The sequence below is a fragment of the Hippopotamus amphibius genome, chromosome 8 (assembly GCF_030028045.1).
Source record: "Hippopotamus amphibius kiboko isolate mHipAmp2 chromosome 8, mHipAmp2.hap2, whole genome shotgun sequence".
NCBI classification, from domain to species: Eukaryota; Metazoa; Chordata; class Mammalia; order Artiodactyla; family Hippopotamidae; genus Hippopotamus; species Hippopotamus amphibius.
In genome coordinates, this window is record NC_080193.1 from 80,016,290 (window position 1) to 80,035,652 (window position 19,363).

The 19,363-nt window shown below is 36.5% G+C and overlaps 1 protein-coding gene across 1 annotated transcript in view; it reads left to right on the forward strand.

Annotated features, from left to right (window-relative positions):
* SPHKAP (SPHK1 interactor, AKAP domain containing) overlaps positions 1 to 19,363 on the forward strand; it is a 112,966-nt gene that overhangs the window by 22,050 nt on the left and 71,553 nt on the right. The window lies entirely within an intron of this gene.

Genomic DNA, 19,363 nt, shown 5'->3' on the forward strand with positions numbered 1-19,363 from the left:
TATTTCGCTCATTTCAACAGGTAAATTAATCTTATCAGTTCTCTTAAAAGGAAAAACAATGTTTTTATTTTCAAAACTGACTGTGTAGAAGATTCAGAAATAGAATTGTATGATGAGAAATAAAAGCCTATTCAAGAGTGCTCTTGGATTCTTTTCAATATATTTTATAACTCCTAGTAGTAGATATTTTCCAACATGAAAACTGTGTAAAAATGTTCTACCATTCTTAGAAGTTGTAGTCATTATTTGAAAACATTTTCAATATAGGAAAAGTACAGGCATGCATCTTAATTTTGTATACTGGATCTGAGCTTTATGTATAAAACCCTCCTTTTCAAGGGAAGCAATGTTCTTATAGATAAATGTTTCTTATGGCTTAGAATGTAAGGGCATATTGTTGAAATGAGAAATCAACAACATGATCTCTCCTTCCTATATGAAGTAATCTGTTTCCTATATATTCTGCAAAGCTATATGTTTCATTTTAACTGAAATCACCTAGCTCTTATTGGGTCATGATTAGGGGAGAATATTTCTAAAGAGAGAAATGTAATTCTCATGACTAAGTTGAGAGCATCAGCTCTGAGCTATTCTTGGAGGTAAGTTGCATGCCAGCATTTCTGTTAAAAAAAAAAAAAAAGGAAGTTGAAAATGGGATGGAGAAGCTTTTTATATATAATGAGCAGAACCAGAACTGGCAGACAGAGGATGTAAAACATTTCACACTGCAGTCTCATAGCACAAGGAAAGCAGAGTCCATTCAGCAGACTTAATTCAATCTCTTTGTTTAGGCAAAATGATTTTGATTCTGCTATTTTGGGGACTTTTTAATCCCTTGTCCAGAAAACCAGTTGATGGCTAAAAATCTTTGGCGAAAACAAAAAAGGATTAGGTGGCAAGTAATTTAACAGGGATACTTTCTTTGCAAATTCAATTCTGAGAATAGCTAGAAAATTCAGGCATTTGCTGATATGGATCTCTAATTACACAGCTGTGAACTGTAAAAGGAAGAGAAACAGAGTAAAAGCTATCAGCATCTACACTTTAGTCAGAGTTGTCATCCAAGCAGCTCCTGTATTAAGGAGTCTGCCATTTGGAGAAGGTACCAAAGTTGGGATACTAAAAAGTGTGCAGTAAAGGGCAAAGTGGTCTTTTCTAAACTTTATATTTTTGGAATCTATATTGCAGATCTACAATTAGAAATGTAAATATATAGCCAAATTTAAGATTACCATTGGATCTCCCTAAGGGTAAGAAAACTCTGCTCACAACCCCCACCAATCCCAATAAACTCAAATTTGGACTTAAAAAACTGTATGGCTTTCTTTCTTAATTTCTTTGTCCATTGCAATTTCAGATGACGTCAGTGAGTCTGAGCTAGCTGATTCATACTGCCTTCATGGTTCTTCCTATTCTTCCCCAAAGGGGAAAAATCTAAACATAAATAAAAGGCATATTGGAAGCTTAGTTTTCCTGAAAGAGTTTGTAATAAATGAAACTGACACAAATGTTAAAAATTGTCCATGACTCTAAACTTTAAAAAAATTCTAGAATCCTTATGAAAAATGAATCCTAATCTCTCAAAAAGTATCTTGTAGTCATTTTTACTTAATTTACAAGTCCTTTCTCTCTTTCTTACTTGGCATAGATTTCTTGGGTGAGGAGAAGAAAGAGTCCAAAGCTGGACATTGCTGAGGGGAAGCTATTATTTAGAGGAAAATAGAGTTGATTTACAGCGATGATTGACAGGACAAAAATCTCTTGATCAAAACAGCCACACACAAGGAAGGAGTCACCAAAATGGTCAGGGAAAAAGCACTAATTCCTTTCCAAAACAAATTCTCCACAAAAGGATAAAAATGAAGTTGTAATTTAAATTTTAAAAAATGGAACTGTATTTTAAGATATTTTCATTAAAGTTTAGTTTAAAAAATTAGTCTAATGAAATCATCCTGAATCTAACTCTGTTAAGAAATAGTCACAACAAATTCTGAGGAACATGTAGCAAAGTTCTCCCATATTTTATTGCTTTGTACTCTGTTCATAACTCTGGGGGACCCTACCCTATGTTCACTGTTGCTTCAACTCATTTCTTCCTAATCAAACTTAGTAGCCAACTTTTTCATATCCAGTTTTGATTGGCTTGGTATCCATCACACAGAACTCCAAGTATCTAGATTTGCAGTTTCTTAGAAGTATGTGCCTCCAAGGACCAATGTTTTCTGAATTCAAGATGTTCATTTAAAATTTTTACTGAGGAACAGTCTCAGGCATGGAAACCCTTCAGAGTGTTATGAGCATGGGTCAGCACAGCTGTTTGTTCTCAAGCATCAAACAAGCTTCAAAAATAAGTTTTGGTCATTTTCTCAATGAAGAAGTGCTTTCATTTCAGAGCTAAAATGTGGTGTCATAGTGAAGAGCAGTTTGAAGCTACCAGAAATATGGTAGGCACTCTGTAATGACCTATATGGGAAAAGAGTCTACAAAAGAGTGGATATATGTATATGTATAACTGATTTACTTTGCTGTACAGCAGAAACTAACAAATTTTACATCAACTATATGCCAATAAAAATTTTTAAAATAATAATAAAATTTAAAAAAGAAATATGATAGGCAAGCCAAACATGAAGGAAGTCTGATTCAGAAGCCCCTGAAAGTCACCCTTAAATTTTTTTCAAAAGAGATCAAATATGAAAGCTGTGGTTTTGATTTTTTAAATAGAGTTTGCCAAACTATATAATTTTATTTTATTTCTGATTTGCCATTCTGAGAAAAAAATCATATACCAACCTTCATGGTGTTTTTTTAATCTAATTATTTAAAAGGTAAATGAAATTGGAAGCCAATGTCCAAACCCAACAGCTGAGGCATTATCTTAGTAGAGGTCCTTAACATGCATGGTAGGATTTGGACTTTTCAGGATGCTTGACTTTTTTAAGTTAAAATTTAATTTAATTACTTTTTAACCCCCTATTGCTCTTTACTAGAATTTAATTTTTAATTTTTTCAGGAACTATCTTTTGGTTTAATGCTTCATTAAAATTACCTTGACAACTCACATTATTTCTTTTTTTTTTTCAGTTAGAAAGAAATTGAACGTATAGTTTTCTTTTTTTTTTAATTGGATTATAGTTGCTATATGTAGTTACAGACTCTTTTCTTACCAATCATTTTAAGACTTCTGGCTATCACCCTGAAAATACATTATACCCTCTAGCATGCATTTTAATCAATGAATCATGGCATTTGAAAATGTGTTGCATTTGCCTTAAATTTGTAAATAAATGAATCAGGTTCTTAAGCAGCCTTGAACATTCCACACACGATATTGTAAAACTACAAAGATATTTGATGGTTGTTCAGTGGGTCTCTGATGCTAATGCAACCCAGTGGCAACGACAAAATGATATCTTGAATGACTGCTTTTTATTTCTCCAAATATGACTGGACCTAGTCTATTCTGAAACGTAATAGAAAAGTTAAGGAAGAGACAAACACCCCACTTGATAAGTTGGTCTATGGAAAAATCTAGACTTACATGATTAAGGAAATATATAATTATAGAACTGTGAAGAGACATTTACATTATATAATCCAGATATTTACCAAGTTTTTAAGCAACTTTTAATGTTTTTTTCCCTAAAAAAATCAACTTTGGAACTTATGTTCTAATTCTTTAACTTTAGACTTACAGAAAAATTGCATGAAGAGGGCAAATAATTCCCAGATTCCCTAAATGCTAAAATGTTACTGCATTTGCTTTCCTCTCTCCTTTGTGCATGTATTTGTTGATACATCTGTGTGTAAACATACATGTATGATTTTTTTTCCCCAAAACTTTTGAAAATGACACGATGCCCTTTTATCCCTACATACTTTGGTGTGAAATGTAAATAGTTTAAATTCAGGTTGAGCCCAGGGTTGCAGAAACCCTTGTTTAGGCTACTAATTCAGTACCCACAACACAATGATATTCTTTAAATATTTATTCAGCAATTTTCAAGGAGAAGCTAAATGCTGCCTGCATAAAAGTGAAAAATCAAATGATGACAGCATGTCAGCCAGACTGAGCAAAACGAAAGCGCTAGATAAGACAGACTTGAGGATGCAGTGTGGGAAGGGGAAGCTGGAAGAAAGTGAGAGAGTAGCATTGACATATATACACTACCAAGTGTAAAATGGATGGCTAGTGGGAAGCTGCTGCATAGCGCAGGGAGATTAACTCATGATTGGTGATGACCTAGAGGGGTGGGACAGGGAGGGTGGGACAGGGTGGGTGGGAGGGAGGCTCAAAAGGGAGGGGATATGGGGATATATGTGTAAATATAGCTGATTCACTTTGTTGTACAGCAGAAACTAACACAACATTGTAAAGCAATCATTTCCAATAAAGATCTAAAGAAAAAACAAAAAAAACCCAAACAAAACAAGGCAGCACCAGGGCAGTAGAGCTGTTCTATGTGACCTCACCTCACCCTGGGCAGTAGCTCCAGAGGCATCTTAAAACTCCAAGAGTCCCAGAGAAAACTTTTGACTCGCAGTCAAATGAAAGTTCCACTGAACCTTCCCAAGCTTCTAGAAACCAATAAATTAGAAAGGACACTTTATTGGGAAGCATGACACAGAGGGATGGTAGAGAAAAGTCTCCCACCGAAGCAACTGGTTGACTCTACAGCCACTAAGGTCATACATAAGAAAGCAAAACCTAGAAAAGTGATCAATAAAACTGAGGAGGTTTGATGAATAATTTGAGGGCTGAACCTAAAGTGCTTGGCCAAAGTATATAGCGGTAATTTGGGGATAGGTCTTATCTAGTCCATACATTTATCAATCAATGTCTTAGACCCTGAAACTATTAAAGAGAATGTTTTTATAAGTTTATTTTGATTGAAAATGGAGCCCAAATTCTATCTCCTAAGTAGTAGGTAAAATGCTACATAATAAAAATTAAGATTATTGACTTTGTTTACTGCCTCAAGGAATTACGATGTATACCTACCTAATCATTAAATAAGTAGAATGAGACTTCCAATAATTCATAATAGAAATAAAGGCTCACAATATAATCATTTATTTAAAATATGCTTTGAAACAGTACATACTGTGTATTAAACAGGACATGTTAATGGGTTGGATGAAGGAAAGAAAAGTCAAGAATAGCTCCTATGATTTTGGCATAAGCTCCTGGGTGGATGGGAGTTCATTTACTGTGATGGGGAAGACTGAGGGAGGGGGGAGCTGGGTGAGGGTGGGAGGAGGGAGATGATGCTGGGTGTCTCTTAGTCATTCAAGTGAAAATGTCAGCTTCGTAGTTGGATGTGCAAATGGGAGTTGTTGGAAAGTCAGGGAGAGAGAGAAGAGATTTGAGGGTCTTTAGGGTGACCCTCATAAAGCAGAGAGGATCCGTCACACCAGGGAGAATGTGTGGGTAGGGAAGGGAACTTGAACCTGAGAGCTGGGGTATTCTGATAAGAGCTCATTTAGGGATCTCCACCTCCCAAGGCATCCCCAAATTAAGAGATTATTTTTTAAGCACCTAAGCCTAAATTTCAAAGACATAATGAAGTATTTTATGTATCATAATATTTTTGCCACTAAAAATACAGACAGGTGAATAGATCTGAGTGTACTTTTAAACCTGGGTGTTCAAACCATTTCTCAAATTTTTTAAAATTCCTTTTGATGGAAGAACGCATTGTTAAAATAGCTCAGGATAGCTCTGAGTTTCAATTTCATACAATTCCTGCAATTACAGCAATTTTCCTTTGAGGAGAAAGCCGATCAGTGAAGAAAAACCAACAGCAATAAACAGCATTTCTCTTTAAAATACCTTAAACTTCAAGGATATGGGCCACATCATTTAGATGTCTTTTTAGCAGAATTATTTGTTTGGTTTAACTTGTCCTTCTTAATCAGTTTTTCCAAAATCCCAGGAAAACTAGTTAGAAGTAACAGCATTAATTTTTTTTTTCACAACTTAGAGTCTGAAGTTTAAAAACAAATAAGGGGAAGAAATTTAAAAAAAAATGGGCCTGGCTAATGACCACCATAGGATGCCTGTTTTCAGTTCCAAACCTCAGGAGTATTATTTCTCTCTTTTATAACAATGAGACAAGCTCATCCTAGACCTTTATTAGGAAATGAGAAAGTGCTACAAGCAGAATGCTTGCCCCTCCATCCTTGGATATTACACTCTTTGTAAGGCCAGAGACAGCTCTCATTGTATATTGCAGACAGTACCCGGCACATTGGCTGGTCCACAGCAGATGTTGGTGGAATTTAATTGGATTATCTGCAGGCATTCAATGTACTTGCCAGAAGCATCTAAATTGGCTGAAATGAGTGAAAGAAAGTTTGCCAATTGCTAAGGTATGGCTCAGGTTTGGTTTGGTACAATCATTATGCAGGCAGCTTAAGTCAGCAGTGAGTTGCATAGTTTTACTAGATACCCAGGGATGAATTCTTCTAGAGAAGGTCTCTCAACCTTTGGCACCATTGCCATATTAGGCTGGATAACTTTGTTGTAGGGACTTTCCTGTGCATCATAGGCTGTTTAGCAGTATCTCTGGTCTCTATCCCCTAGATGCCAGTAGCACCCACCCTCCAGTTGTAACAACCAAAAATGTTTCCAGGTATCACCAACTTCCCCTGGCCAGGGAAAGTGGGTAAGCGGCAGCGTCACACCCAGTTGCAAATGCTGCTCTAAAGTTTCTCCAATGTTAATCTCTAGTCTTCCCTTAAGTATCTCCTATTCATGCGTTTCTACCTGAGCTGCCACCTTACCCTTGCACAGACATGGAAGGAAAACAGCCTCTGCTTCCCCCAAAAGATCCCAGTCCTCCTGTTACTCTCGTCAAAGGCCATGTGCATTACGAGGAAGGACTGAAAGTGAAAGGTTCATGAGACAGTCAAAGGCAGTTCAGGACACCTGCCTGTAGGTCACGATCAATTAATTTATGGCTGTTGCTTCTACCACCAAACAGAATTCCATACCACTTGGACATCCCAAGAAATCAGTTTTTAGACTAAGATGTATTAGTTTTACTTATAACTTTTTTTCTTTCTTTTATCAATATAATATAATTTCATAACAGAACATTTGAAAGCAGTAAGAAAGGAAAACACACTAACTCTACTAGTTAATGGATCTACTCTTGACATTCTGGTTATTTTCTTCCATACTTTCCCCCACAAGCTAAAAAGAACAGGCATGTCAACTCACCTTGATTCTAAATGCTAATATGGATCTTGGGTTGAAGATCTTCTAATTTTTCAAAATAAGTCAGAAATCTAGTTTTATAGATGAAATCCGATTTCTAAATGTTGGTCAGCAGTAAAATTTTCTTTCAACACAGAACACATGTATCAGATGGAATCAGCCAGTGGGACTCATTTCTGACATCTGTCATTTCATCTTGTGCCCACCTGACCTCATTCTTGTCACCTGCCAACTTCTATTTGCATTGGAATTTAGAATCTCTGTCACTAAACAATCCCTCAAGTACTTTCCAGCTCAAAAACTGTATGAGTCCAAGACCAAGTATATTACTAGAACTTCCTTTCTCATAACCTGAATTAGCTCGTCCAAATTTTACCACACTTCACAAGAAGGACAGTACCACCCTCTGTGGCCTTATTCTCAGAGGATGATTTAGAAAACACAGTCTTACCTAACCTGGAATATAAAGGACAGTGAACATGAATTATGCCAATTTATTCATTTTATTTATATGTGGATATAAATATATAATGTGTATTCCATTGAAATACATATTATATATAAATACACATTACATATATATACTATATACACATTATATATGTGTGTATATATATTTCTGTTGAAAACATTGTTTTGGTAAGTAAACAGTTCACTTCACAAAGACCCAACAAAGAAAGAATGATCCAAAAGATAAAAATCAATCCAATAAGTATATTTGTACCCAAACATACAATTCAAGATCTTCTACCATCTGCCCTTGCTAAACTTCCCCGCCCTCATTTCCCCTCACCAGCCTTCCTCTGAATTCATTAGAATACTTGCCATTCTTCAAACACCTATGTCCCTTTGCCCATCCTGTTTCTGTACCCCAGGCTGCCCTGGAACCAGCCAGCTGCTTCAAAAATTCTTACAGACCTGTCGGTCAATCTGTGTTTATACAAAACAGTCAATTCAACTTTTAATCATTACTTATTCAGGATAATTTGGGGGAAAATATTGCATTATTTCTTTCAGATTAATTCCTGGGAAAATTTCTATAATTTCCTGCATTACTGACTTTACTTGGAACTGACAGCTAGTTTGTCAATTCCTTCAATATTGTATTCCTTTAAAATTGCTTTGTCTGAAAAGAGAACAAATGTCTTTATTCTTAATGAAAGTACTCTTCACCACGGCAATCTTACGTGTACACATATATTTACGTATATACTTCTCCTCCTTCCGTATGAATACTTAGGTTACTCCAAATCCTCTTTAAAAAGCAAATATTAAAACAAGCGAAACACTTTCTTTGACCCCGTCTCCCTGTGAAACCACTCACCCTATGTTCCTCCTTCTCTTGACCACCAAACTTAAAAACTAATAAAAACTGTATTGTCTCTACTATCTGCCTATCTTGCCTTTCTGCTGAAATTGCTCTTATTTGTGACAGCAAATCCACCGACATATTATCACTGCTTATGTTACTTAGCTTTGAGCAGAACTAACAAAACATATACCCCCACCCAGATTCTGAAGACTAGTTATTTTTTCCATGGCTTCAAGAACATCATTCTGCCTTCTAATTATTTCCTTACCTCTGGGATTATTTCTTCTTTGTCTTATTCCTGGACTTCTGCTCTCCCCAACCTTGCACTTAAATGTGGCTTTTCCCAAAAGTCTGTGCAAAAGCCTCTCCTTTCTTGCTCACAGCTCCCACTGGGTAATTCACCCACACCTCATGGCTTCAGCCACATCCACATACCGATGACCACCATCTCAGGACTGCAGACTTATTTCTAAGTGCCTGTTAGGTACACCCACCTGGAAATCTCAGAAATAACCCGTGGTCAACATAACTTGGGTAAATATCCAAAAATATGTTCTTTCTCCCAAAATTTCTATGGATGGTTTTATAATCTACACATTTTCCCAAGCTATAATCCTTAGAATCGCATTCATCTTATTTTTTCTCTTATGCTTCATCTCTAATTGGTTATCAAAAGCTGTTTTTGTTTTTCAGTTCCGGCTGTGCCTTTTCAGACCCATTGTCACTATTTTATTGTTTAATACCCCAGATATTTCTTCTAAATATTTAATATGCAAAAATCTAAAGCAAATACAGAAAACAAAAAAAACAAAGAAGACCTTAGCAACCTTGAAAGGCCACTGATTTCTTTCTATCTTTTTCTCCTGAATTCCTTTGTAACATCAGATTCCTAGACTTACTTTAAGATTCCAATGGTACAAATAGTTACATTACCAGTCCCCCTGCTACTACCCACAGCGTCACTTAATTCCGCCAGGGGCTGCTGAGTCAGTTCAGTATCTAATTCAAGACCATGAGTCTAGTTTTTAATTAAATTGAATTTGAATTCCAAGGGAATATGAATATGATTCACCACTGTTATCCCAGTTTTTAAAGTGCTATGCCTAGTTTTTAAAGTGACAGGCCAATGAAGAAGCACTTTGACACTGGTACTCCTTGACATTGGAAACACAATCACAACATGCATTTGCCAGAGCCTAACAGTATCCCCAAAATAAAATAGCTCTTGGTGAGTGTATTTACAACCCCTGCTAAACGAACAGAATGTACTAGAGTTCTCCTGTTCTGCCAAACGAAGTGACTAAGCCTCTATTTGTGAAATTGCAGAACCCAAGGGCTGGAATAAACCTGAGAAGATATATTGCCCTTTCCACTCACTTTTCAGGTGAGAAAACAAAATAGCAATGAGGCAAAGGATTGCTCAAAGCCACAGATTAAATTAGTAGCAAGGCCAGGTCTAAAGCCCAAATCCACCAGCTCCTAGCACAGTGGGTCCAGCACTTTTTCAATATTCTGGTAGATACTCCCATAGACAAAATAACAATTTTATTAAAATGTAATAAAATGTACAATTTCTTTATTGTAGGATTATTTTATTTGAGGTATAAAAGATTTTTATTACTAATCCATGCTGAAGACCCTAAATTATTAAAAAGTTCCAAGATATTTAGCTTTCTGTTTTTAGTAAGTTTAACATTGTCACATCTTGTATATAAAATATTGTCAGATTATATCTAAGATATAACTAGTTATATCATTCATGGGTATAAATGTCATTAAAGTTTAATATGTCTGTACCATCAACCAAAGCAACGTAGCCATTGGTCACCTCAAGTGGCAATGCCTAAACTTACTCCTCAAGCCAGCATTTATTGGGTCTTATGATGTGCAAACGACTCTACCAGAATCTCTGAGGTGTATAAAAATGTGGGCAAAAATTTTCTGCATCTTATAAAGCTCAAAAAACTAGACATTTTAAATAATATGTCATAGCCACTCCGGATACTGATTCCACCCCTACTCTCCTGGGCTTATTTTGTTGTTGTTTTCTTCCATTTGTTTTTTGATTTGCCTGGATTGATTTAGCGAAGTTTATTTCCTTCTCATAGTGTGAGGTCTTTGGTGTCACTCCTCGGGGATGCACAGCCTTGGGCCTGTGCCCAGTTACCTAGGACGACACTGGTCCTAGCAGTCTTTCTTTGACTGTGTCTCTCTCTGATCTTTCTTTAAAGGTGCCTGTTTCATTTGGTATTACATTCATGCCTGTTAGACTCCTCTATTTACCAGTCAATTACTCTATTGCTTTTAAAAATGCTCTGGACTATAAATCTCTCAGCAGTCTGATGCAATTAAATTTGGACAGGTGTAGTTTTTGAGGTCAGTTTTGAATTTTGTTCTGACCCCATGAGGGTTCTTCTTAGCTACCTCTTTTTCTTATTCTTTGTAGTAAACTAGCTGACCTATGGTTTAGCTTGTTGCTTTTAATTAAGAGAAGCTATTATTTTTGAGGATGCCCTTAGGCTTGAACTTCCCCAGACATTGTCTCGAATAATTTCAGTTCCTTTGGGGAGAGCTTCCAATCTCTCTTCTTTAAAAAACCTCTCCTCCTGGGCAGACTCCTTAAGTGGCTACTCAGGACACCAGTGGGACAGTAGCCTCTGGTGTTCTTGGCTTTCCTCCCCCAGTTAGAACTCCTACTCTACAAGAAGCTAAGTGAGGGTGTTCATGGCCCTAGTATTCCCAGCCTGCTACATCTGAGGAAAGAAACCCCCAACGTCTTGGTTTCACTCACCAGGAATTTAGCCTCTTCAATTTGGAGTTGGAGGGGATGAGAAATGCTGGCAGTTACTGTTTCTCAGTGAGATACAGTGACCCTTGTTTGGGACCTGACGGGAGAGGAGACCCAAATGGACCCTCTGTCAAGTTGAACTGGGGAAAGGGAGGCAGGAGACAGGTGTCATTAAAATGCCACAGACTCTCTCTCTGGTCTGAGTTTTAGTTGATTTTCTTGAAAATATTTCTTTATTTTCTGTATGTTCTTAGGACAATTTCTAGAGAATTGAAACGTTTGTTTTTATATTTTATTTGTTTATTTATTGGCTGCATTGGGTCTTTGTTGCTGTGCTCAGGCCATCTCTAGTTGCGGGGAGTGGGGGCTACTGTTCATTGTGGTGCGCGGGCTTCTCATTGCGGTGGCTTCTCTTGCTGCGGAGCACGGGCTCTAGGTTCATGGGCTTCAGTAGTTGTGGCACGCAGGCTCAATAGTTGTGGCTCTCAGGATCTAGAGTGCAGGCTCAGTAGTTGTGGTGCACAAGCTTAGTTGCTCCGTGGCATGTGGGATTTTCCCAGACGAAGGATCAAACCCATGTCCCCTGCATTGGCAGGCAGATTCTTAACCACTGTGCCACCAGGGAAGCCTGAAACGTTTGTTTTTATAGTTGCTTCCTTCACTGGGGAGTTAGTCCACAGAGCTCTTCATGCTGTCATCCCAGACCTGGAACTCACTATCATTTCTTTGTTACCTGCCTGGCCCTTGAAGGTGTTTGAGTTTGTCAGCCAGACAGGGTTTTAGAGTCAGCTGTTTCATGTCTCCAGTTAAAGGTCACTTTATATCTTTTAGCATTCAGCGTTGTTGAGGGTAGAGCTGACATTCTTCATGAAAGTTAAGGAAATCTAATATCCCTAAGAAAGAGTACCTCATTTTTGTATAAAATTGACAATTGAATGTTTGAGGAGAGAGCCAAGATTTGTAGAAGATTCTTATAATCAATGGAATCCAACTTCAGGAGATGCTTTTGTTGATTTTATTCTGAAAACATTTAACAGATGTCACTCAATGTCCAGAGAAGCTAGGCATTAAAAACTTGTTAAATGGCACTGATTTTTCAACTTTAAGGAGTACAATTTCATTAGGAGCCCACAAAATAGACTGTAAAATGTTCCCCTTGATACTCCATAAATTGATTCACAATATACTTGTTGGCTGGAAGCTACTGAGACATTAAATGAGCTCTGGCAAAGGATAATAAATGTCAAATAGCTAAAACTGAGTCATTCTCTCTAGTACTAATTCACAGCAAACCCAATTGTCTATTTATGCTACTCATTTATTCCAACAAAATTATATTATCAACCTAAAAGAGAATTTAGTCATGTATCCTTGAAATCACCAGAATTTTGTGTATTTTCAACCAGAAATTCATGGATAAGTATCTCTTTTTCAAAGAAAATTCTCTGGTCACTGCAGTTTTTATCTAATGACATTAATAAATAATATGAGGTTGGTTCAGACTAGAAAAAACTGATATTAAAATTAAGGGCTGTACTTTACTTATCACAACAAATTCCAAAGTGACTTGGTCTATGTGACCTCAAAATTTCCTTCCAATTTTGGAGCCTCTTTTTCAATGCTTATTCACTGTTCTTGACAGTGCAGCATTGGAAGAAAATGGTATTTTGCTTAATTAGTAAAAGCAGCATAATTTTCATGCCTTTATATTTTTTACACTGACCTTCAGCGTGGTGTTCAGCAGATTGCTGTTGTCCTGATGTTTTAGTCTGTGAAAGCACATTCTGTCTGAATTTCATGAAAGGCAAAGAACTAGGGGTGTATATTTGGTTTACCTTAGTAACTGCAAAGGGAATTCATCAACCAACGTCACAGGCTTCGAGCTATTCTTATGACAACTCAATTTTATTGACTTTTTTTTCTTCAGTACATTTGTCTGTAAAGATGCCCTTTTCCATCTATCCATCACAACCCTTTCTCACTCTTCATATGGGCACAGATTTCTTTGACCTAAAGAGAAGTTATTTGAAAGTGGGAAGGCAAAGAATTGGACTTGACCCCTGTTCATGTGCCTGGAAACCGAAGGGAGAATTAATTTGCTTAGGTAAAGTCCACTTGATTTTTTAGTTTATGAAAGCACTTTTCAAACCTAATCAATGGTGAACATTATAGAAACTGCCTAAAATGAAGTCCCACAAGACATTTAAGATAATATAAAGATGCAAACTCCTGTGGTGCATGAAAATTTACATTGCTTGTTTGAAAACAAAATCAGAAAAACTTGAGTAGCTTATCATAAATGATATTTATGTGTGAATATATAATGTGATACTAACAGACTGATGTTTTCTTAGTGTGTTGATAGTTACAGGAAAAATTCATGCAGCCTTTCAAATCAGCTGTGCAGATATTTCCTTGTCTTCTTATTTGTAGTCCTACTATTTTTTAAGAACTTTTATTGAGATACAATGGACATACAATAAACTGCATATATAAGTGTACAATTTGATATTTTTTTCTTATTAGTAATGTATATATGGCAATCCCAATCTCCCAGTTCATCCCACGCCAACCCACCCTGCTTTCCCCACTTGGTGTCCATATGTTTGTTCTCTACACCTGTGTCTCTATTGCTGCCTTGCAAACCAGTGGATTTGTACCATTTTTCTATAGTCCACATATATGTGTTAATATACGATATTTGTTTTTCTCTTTCTCACTCACTTCACTCTGTATAACAGTCTCGAGGTCCATCCATGTCTCTACAAAAGTCCCAATTTCATTCCTTTTTACAGCTGAGTAATATTCCATTGTATATATGTACCACATCTTCTTTATCCATTCATCTGTTGATGGACATTTACATTGCTTCCATGTCCTGGTTGTTGTAAATAGTGCTGCAATGAACATTGGGGTGCATGTGTCTTCTTGAATTATGGTGTTCTCTGGATATATGCCCAGCAGTGGGATTGCTGGGTCATATGGTAACTCTATTTTTAGTTTTGCAAGGAACATCCATACTGTTCTCCATAGTGGCTGTATTAATTTACATTCCCACCAACAGTGCAAGAGGGTTCCCTTTTCTCCACACCCTCTCCAGCATTTACTGTTTGTCGATTTTCTGATGATGCCCATTCTGACTGGTGTGAGGTGATACCTCATTGTCATTTTGATTTGCATTTCTCTAATAATTAGTGATGTTGAGAGGTTTCTCATGTGCCTCTTGGCCATCCGTATGCCTTCCTTGGAGAAGTGCCTGTTTAGGTCTTCTGCCCATGTTTTGATTGGGTTGTTTGTTTTTTTGATATTGAGCTGGATGAACTGTTTTATATATTTTGGAGATTAATCCTTTGTGTGTTGATTCATTTGCAAATATTTTCTCCCATTCTGAGGGTTATCTTTTCATCTTGCTTATAGTTTCCTTTGCTGTGCAGAAGCTTTGAAGTTTCATTAGGTCCCACTTATTTATTTTTGTTTTTATTTCCATTACTCTAGGGGGTGGGTCAATGTTATTTACATCAAAGAGTGTTCTTCCTGTGTTTTCATCTAGGAGTTTTATAGTGTCTGGCCTTACATTTAGGTCTTTAATCCATTTGGAGTTTATTTTTGTGTATGGTGTTATGGAGTGTTCTAATTTCATTCTTTTCCATGTAGCTGTCCAGTTTTCCCAGCACCACTTATTGAAGAGGCTGCCTTTTCTCCATTGTATATCCTTGCCTCCTTTGTCATAGATTAGTTGACCGTAGTTTATCTCTGGGCTTTCTATCCTGTTCCATTGATCTATATTTCTGTTTTTGTGCCAGTATCATACTGTCTTGATTACTGTAGCTTTGTAGTATAGTCTGAAGTCAGGGAGTCTGATTCCTCCAGCTCAGTTTTTTTCCCTCAAGATTGCTTTGGCTATTCAGGGTCTTTTGTGTTTCCATACAAATTATAGGATTTTTTTGTTCTAGTTCTGTGAAAAATGCCATTGGTAATTTGATAGGGATTGCATTGAATATGTAGATTGCTTTGGATAGTATAGTCATTTTCACAATATTGATTCTTCCAATCCAAGAACGTGGTATATCTCTCTGTTTGTGTCATCTTTGATTTCTTTCATTAGTGTCTTAGTTTTCTGAGTACAAGTCTTTTACCTCCTTAGTTAGGTTTATTCCTAGGTATTTTATTCTTTTTTTTTTTGCAATGGTGAATGGGATTGTTTCCTTACTTTCTCTTTCTGGTCTTTCATTGTTAGTGTATAGAAATGCAAGTGATTTCTGTGTGTTAATTTTGTATCCTGCAACTTTACCAAGTTCATTGATTAGCTCAAGTAGTTTTCTGGTGGCATCTTTAGGATTTTCTATGTAGAGTATCATGTCATCTGCAAACAGTGACAGTTACTTCTTTTCTAATTTGGATTCCTTTTATTTCTGTTTCTTCTCTGATTGCTGTGGCAAGGACTTCCAAAACTATGTTGAATAGTAGTGGTGAGAGTGGACATCCTTGTTTTGTTCCTGATCTTAGAGGGAATGCTTTCAGTTTTTCACCATTTAGAATGATGTTTGCTATGGGTTTGTTGTATATGACCTTTATTATGTGGAGGTGGGTTCCCTCTGTGCCCACCTCCTGGACAGCTTTTATCATAAGCACGTGTTGAATTTTGTCAAAAGCTTTTTCTGCATGTATTGAGATGATCATGTGGTTTTTAATCCTTCAGTTTGTTAATATGGTGTATCACATTGATTGATTTGTGATTATTGAGGAATCCTTGCATTCCAGGGATAAACCCCACTTGATCATGATGGATGATCCTTTTAATGTGTTGTTGGGTTATGTTTGCTAGTATTTTGTTGAGGATTTTTGCACCTAAATTCATAAGTGCTATTGGTCTGTAGTTTTCTTTTTTCGTAGTATCTTTGTCTGGTTTTGGTATCAGGGTGATGGTGGCCTCATAGAATGAGTTTGGGAGTGTTCCTTCCTCTGCAATGTTTTGGAAGAGTTTGAGAAGGATGGGTGTTAGCTCGTCTCTAAATATTTGATAGAATTCACCTGTGAAGCCATCTAGCCCTGGACTTTTGTTTGTTGGGAGATTTTTAATCACAGTTTCAATTTCATTACTTGTGATTTGTCTATTCATATTTTCTATTTCTTCCTGATTCAGTCTTCGAAGGTTATGCCTTTCTAAGAATCTGTGCATTTCTTCCAGGTTGTCCATTTTATTGGCATATAGTTTCTTGTAGTAGTCTCTTATGGTGCTTTTTATTTCTGTGGTGTCCATTGTAACTTCTCCTGTTTCATTTCTAATTTTATTGATTTGAGTCTTCTCCCTCTTTTTCTTGAAGAGTCTTGCTAAAGGCTTATCAATTTTATCTTCTCAAAGAACCAACTTTTAGTTTCATTGATTTTTGTTATTGTTTTCTTTGTAGTCCTACTATTTTTAATTTCACCTCTTGTTTACTTATTTTTTAATTTTAATACTAATTATCAATGCCAGGAAGCCATTAATAATACACACTGCCCATATTGAAAGGTTTAATGTTTGTCCAGGATCATATAGTGATGGAGCTGGTGCCTGAAACCAGGTCTTCCAATTACATTTGTCAAGCAATAATTAACAGGGAAAGTAAAGTCTTGCGATGTCATGTCCTTGATTTTCTAGAAAAGCAGTTGACAAAATACCCGCCTCAGGCCAAATATGGTCCACTGCCTGTTTTTGTAAATAATTTTATTTGGACACAGCCACATCCATTGTTTTATGTGTTGTCTGTGGCTGCTTCCCCACCACCATGGAAGAGGTGAGTAAATGCAGCAAAGACTTTTGAAAGATAAATACTGCTTCTTTGCATTATTGGTTTAGTATGGATGAAAACAAGACTATTTCTACTTGAGGAGTCTCTCAGGTCTGGTATACATCAAGTGTTTGAAGGACATTACTTTTCATCATCAAGACTTTAATTCATTGATTTCTGCTTCCCATTACTTAAAACCATATGTTTTGAAGTTTTTATCAAAATGATATTTCCATGACTGTTTCCCACAGACTTTCTTATTCTTGTTTCACTTTAAGAAAGCTTTTTGTGCTTTACCTCTTAGCAGCTTCCAATTTAACTTCTCAATGTGTTCTAAGAAATTACATGTTTCATAGTATTTTATCCTGACTTACATTTGAGAATTAGACAGATATATTTATTGCCTTTTCTTTTCCCTCTGAAGAGTAATCTGGTGTCTTTTAGGAGAACAGTATTGCTTCCTACATAAATCTAGCTTTTGTTTTCCTCAAAGCTGTAATTACTAATAGTATTTTTAGTTCTGTAAACCCTAATTTGCCATCTCATTTTACTGTAGCCTGTTAATCACAACCTACCAGAAGTCACAAAAGCCATGGTGGTGGTCTTTGAGAAATATTTGATGTGTGCTTGGCAATTCAAAATGAGGAACAAGCACTTGTCAGCTCTTTAGAAAAGGAAAGCAAGTCCCTAGTAATTCAAAGAGGGTGTGATCAGAGGATACATTTCCCTATTTCTGGGCCTCAGATTTCATAAAGTAAGTTAGCGGAGGCATGCACATACACACCTGAGCCTTAAGTCATTATTAATTTCAAAAATAGACACATTTGTGTATCCCAAAAGACAATGTACTAAAAGGTTACTACATCCATAGCATAAGAGAAAAAAATGTAGATATTATAAAAAGTATTTTACCTTTGAGAACAATTTTAGTGATGACATTTTGTAATTTGAATTTACTTCCATAATTATATTCTTCCTACCTTAATAAGCATTGTGCTGCTCCCTGGAACTACAGTGGTGACTGACATAGTCTCTGCCCTCTTGGATCCAAAATTTTCTTGTTTTTGGAATAGAATGGCCTCATTTTTTGATAACATTGGTTATCTCATGCTAAACAGAAACTGACTGGCAGAGATACATGTTGAAAGGAAGAGGGAGAAGGAAGGAGGAAAGGAGGGATGGAAAGAGAGAAGAAAGGAAGAATGGAGGGAGGGAGGGTGGCAGGGAAGGAAGCAAGGAAGAAGGCAGGCAGGCAGGCTAAATAAAATGAAGGCAAAGTCGTATACTATCCAGGGTACTTCTGAAGACTGAAATAATGCAAGATTAACTTCTCATTGGCATTAACATAGACTACAGATAATGGATTTGAGGTTATATCAGTTGGCCCCCATTATAGCAAATTTTTGCATTTAAATACACTTTTTAATCACAATATATATTTACAGTAATTTTTGCATTGCTTAGCATCTCTTTTCAAATGGTCAAAAAATACCACCTGCTTTAGAGCAGACCATTCCTTGGCTTAAGGTCACAGGAACACATTATGGAAATTTTGACCTTAAATTTAACCTCCATGAGTTTATCTTTGTCTACCTGTATGGTCAGTTTTGCACACTGAACAAGAAGTTTGCCTTGATTTCTTTTTCTAGTTTTCTTAACACTGTCTCTACTATTTCTTTGGGTTGTTCCCTAAAGTAACTGCAGATCATTGGGAGTGGTTCTTTGGTCTTTCTCATGGTACCATATCATTGCTAACTTCAAATCCAAGGGCATTAATTTTATGCAAAAAAAAGGGGGATTTTAAATGATGGTAGGAGTAATTGGTGAAGTAACATTTATTAAAATCACTCCCAGAGCATCTGAGGCATGAAGACCTTAAGTCCACATGGTCCTGAGGGCAATAGATTTGTCTCTTATCAGATAAAGTGAACCATGTGGCATGGTTTAAGAGTTCACTGTGCACCAGAAATTATGTAATTATTAATATGTTGATTTAATTTGGAGAGCATTGTGGCACAGCTGAAAATCTGTGCAATACATTCACATCCGAAGATCTCAAGGGAGTCAGTCTTTTATTTATGTCATCATGTTTTAGTTCTTTCTGCATGTTAAACAGTACATTAATAATGCGATTTTCAAGACTATCTACCTAAATTTTCTAGATACTCTCCCTCAGTAGTAATACATCTGGCTGAATCAGAGTTGGAAAAATTCCTACGTCCCCCTACCCCCCACCTAACACCCACACCCTCACTAACACATATGCAATC